Source organism: Arachis ipaensis, chromosome B03, assembly GCF_000816755.2.
Source record: "Arachis ipaensis cultivar K30076 chromosome B03, Araip1.1, whole genome shotgun sequence".
NCBI classification, from domain to species: Eukaryota; Viridiplantae; Streptophyta; class Magnoliopsida; order Fabales; family Fabaceae; genus Arachis; species Arachis ipaensis.
The window spans coordinates 53,672,638-53,677,056 of NC_029787.2; positions in this window are offsets into that span (position 1 = coordinate 53,672,638).

Genomic DNA, 4,419 nt, shown 5'->3' on the forward strand with positions numbered 1-4,419 from the left:
GTATCTCTTGGGTTTCTAATCTAAGATTGAAACCTTCGTGGTATACGCTAGAATTATTGGCGGCCATTCTTGAGATCCGGAACGTCTAAACCTTGTCTGTGGTATTCTGAGTAGGATCTGGGAAGGGATGACTGTGACGAGCTTCAAACTCGCGATTGTGGGGCATGTGGCAGACGCAAAAGGATCAATAGATCCAATTCCGACATGATCGAGAACCGATAGCTGATTAGCCGATGTTGTGACAGAGCATCAGGACCATTTTCACTGAGAGGACGGGATGTAGCCATTGACAACGGTGATGCCCAACATAAAGCTTGCCATGGAAAGGAGTGAATGATTGGAAGAAGGCAATAGGAAAGCAGAGGTTCAAGGGGAACAAAGCATCTTCATACGCTTATCTAAAATCCACCAATGAATTACATAAGTATCTCTATCTTTATTTTATGTTTATTTTCATCACCTTAAACTCCATAACCATTTGAATCCACCTGACTGAGATTTACAAGATGACCATAGCTTTCTTCAAACTGACAATCTCCATGGGATCGACCCTTACTCACGTAAGGTTTATTACTTGGACGACCCACTGCACTTGCTGGTTAGTTGTGCGGAATTGTGACAAAGTGTGATTCATGTTTGAGAGCTCCAAGTCCTTTGGCGCCATTGTTGATGATCACAATTTCGTGCACCAAGTTTTTGGCGCCGTTGCCGGGGATTGTTCGAGTTTGGACAACTGACGGTTCATCTTGTTGCTTAGATTAGGTATCTTTTCTTCAAAATTTTTAAGAATGAATTCTGGAGTTTCAAGGTGATGTTCCCACCATCACAAAAGCTGATTGATTCTCATCAATTTAGCTATTGAATGTAATGTCCTGCTGAAGCTTGGCCAAACATGTCTAATCCTTTTTAGACTGAAGCTTTAGACTAACATTGCATAATTCCTGGAATTCTTATTAAAAGTTTTGATCCTCTTTATTTTCTTTTCTATATAGTTTTTGAAAAAAATACAAAAAAATGTTTAAAACCATAAAAATTAAAAATATTTTATGTTTCTTGTTTGAGTCTAGTATCAATTTTTAAGTTTGGTGTCAATTGCATGACTTTTTTCTTGCATTTTTTGAATTTATACATATTGTTCTTCATTGATCTTCAAGTTGTTCTTGATGATTTCAGTGCTCTGATCTTTAAATTCTCTTGTTTTGTGTGTTTTATTGTTTCTCATATGCATTCTCAATTTGTTAGTGTCTCTTATATGAAAATTTTTAAGTTTGGTGTCTTACATGCATTGTTTATTTGATCTTAGTTGCATTTTTATTGATTCCCATCATCAAAAATTCAAAAATATTTTTTAAAACTATGTCTTTTCAAGTCAATAATATAGAGAATTGAAGATTCAAAACATTCAGCAGAGGAATCAAATAGAAAAAGCTGGGCGTTCAAAACGCCCAGTGAAGAAGGAAAACTGGCGTTTAAACGCCAGCCAGGGTACCTGGCTGGGCGTTTAACGCCCAAAAAGGTAGAGATTTGGGCGTTAAACGCATTCTGGGTGTTTAACACCAGGACGACACTAGAGGGAAGATTTTGTTTTTAATTCACATTTTTTTCAAGTTTTCATAATTTTTCAAAATCAAATCTTTTTCAAATCATATATCTCTTTCAAAATCAATTTCTTTCCATTTTATATTTATTTTTACTATTTTCAAAAATCCTTGCTTCAATTCAAGATTTTCTAGTTGTTACTTGCCTATTAAGAAAGAATCAAAAGTTTTAATTCTAGAATCATACCTTCTAATTTCTTGTTAGTCAAGTAATCAACTTTAATTTTAAAACTTTCTCTTTTTAATTTTCAATCATATCTTCTCAATCATATCTTCTCAATCACATCTTTTTCAAAATTAACTCTCAATCATATCTTTTTGACTTCTAATTTCAAAATCTTTTTCAAAAATCACTTAATTTCTTTCCCAATTTTAGTTTTCGAAAATCATCAATTAATTTTTCAAAATTTCTTTTAATTATTTCAAAATCTTTTACTTTATTTTCGAAAATTCTTCCCCTCTTCTCACATCCTTCTATTTAAAGGACTAAGACTCCTCATCAAGGTGCAATTCGAACTCTGTCCCTCTTGATAAGTTTGAATTCCCTCTTCTCCACCTCCTCCTTCTATTCTTCTTTTCCTCTGACACCTCAAGGAATCTCTATACTGTGACATAGAGGATTCCCTACTTTCTTGTTCTCTTTCATATGAGCAGGAACAAAGATAAAGGCATACTTGTTCAAGCTGATCCTGAACCTGAAAGGACCGTGAAGAGAAAGATAAGAGAAGCTAAAGTACAACTCTCTCTCTAGAGGGCCTAACAGAGCTCTTCAAAGAAGAAGAAACCATGGCAGCCGAAAACAACAACAATGCCAACAATACAAGGAAGGTGCTTGGTGACTTTACTGCACCTACTCCTGATTTTTCTATGGGAGAAGCATCTCAATTCCTGCCATTGGAGCAAACAACTTTGAGCTTAAGCCTCAATTAGTTTCTCTAATGCAACAGAATTGCAAGTTTCATGGACTTCCATTGGAAGATCCTCATCAGTTCTTAGCTGAGTTCTTGCAAATTTGTGACACTGTCAAGACCAATGTGGTTGACCCTGAAGTCTACAGACTTATGCTCTTTCCTTTTGTTGTAAGAGACAGAGCTAGAACATGGTTAGATTCACAACCTAAGAAAAGCCTGAACTCTTGGGAAAAGCTAGTCAATGCCTTCTTGGCAAAGTTCTTTCCACCTCAAAAATTGAGTAAGCTTAGAGTGGAAGTCCAAACCTTTAGACAGAAGGATGGTGAGTCCCTCTATGAAGCTTGGGAAAGATACAAGCAACTGATCAGAAGATGCCCTTCTGACATGCTTTCAGAATGGAGCATCATAGGTATTTTCTATGATGGTCTGTCTGAACTATCCAAGATGTCATTGGATAGCTCTGCAGGAGGATCTCTTCATCTGAAGAAGACGCCTGCAGAAGCTCAAGAACTCATTGAAATGGTTGCAAATAACCAATTCATGTACACCTCTGAAAGGAATCCTGTGAATAATGGGACAACTCAGAAGAAAGGAGTTCTTGAGATTGATACTCTGAATGCCATATTAGCTCAGAACAAGATATTGACTCAACAAGTCAATATAATCTCTCAAAGTCTGTCTGGAATGCAAGGAGCAACAGGCAGTACTAAGGAAGCATCTTCTGAAGAAGAAGCTTATGATCCTGATAACCCTGCAATGGAAGAGGTGAATTACATGGGAGAACACTATGGAAACACCTATAATCCCTCATGGAGAAATCATCCAAATCTCTCATGGAAGGATCAACAAAGACCTCAACAAGGTTTCAACAACAATAATGGTGGAAGAAACAGGTTTAGCAATAGCAAGCCTTTTCCATCATCTTCTAAGCAACAGACAGAGAATTCTAAGCAAAACCCCTCTGACTTAACAAACATTGTCTCTGATCTAATCAAAACCACTCAAAGTTTCATAACTGAAACAAGGTCCTCCATTAGAAATTTGGAGGCACAATTGGGTCAGCTGAGTAAGAAAATTACTGAACTCCCTCCTAGTACTCTCCCAAGCAACATAGAAGAAAATCCAAAGAGAGAGTGCAAGGCCATAACCACATCTCACATGGCTGAACATGGAGAGGAGGAAGAGGTAGTAATTCCCACTGAGGAAGACCTAAATGGACACTCACTGACCTCCATGGGGTTCCCTAAAGAGGAACCATGGGAGTCTGAGGCTCACACTGAGACCATAGAGATTCCATTAAATTTACTTTTGCCATTCATGAGCTCTGATGAGTATTCTTCCTCTGAAGAGGATGAAGATGTTACTGAAGAGTAAGTTGCTAAGTACCTTGGAGCAATCATGAAGCTGAATGCCAAGTTCTTTGGTAATGAGACTTGGGAGGATGAACCTCCATTGCTCATCAAAGAACTGGATGACTTGACTAGGCAGAGATTACCTCAAAAGAGACAGGACCCTGGCTCAAAAGAGCCTGGAAAGTTCTCAATCCCTTGTACCATAGGCACTATGACCTTTGAGAAGGCTCTGTGTGATCTAGGGTCAAGCATAAAGCATAAACCTCTCTCTGTAATGGAGAAGCTAGGGATCATTAAGGTACAAGCTACAAGAATCTCACTGGAGATGGCAGACAATTCAAAGAAACAAGCTTATGGACTTGTAGAGGATGTCTTGGTAAAGGTTGAAGACCATTGCATCCCTGCTGATTTCATAATCTTAGAAACTGGGAAGTGTATGGATGAATCCATCATCCTTGGCAGACCCTTCCTAGCCACAGCAAAGGCTGTGATTGATGTTGACAGAGGAGAATTGATCATTCAAGTGAATGGAGACTCCCTTGTGTTTAAAGCTCAAGG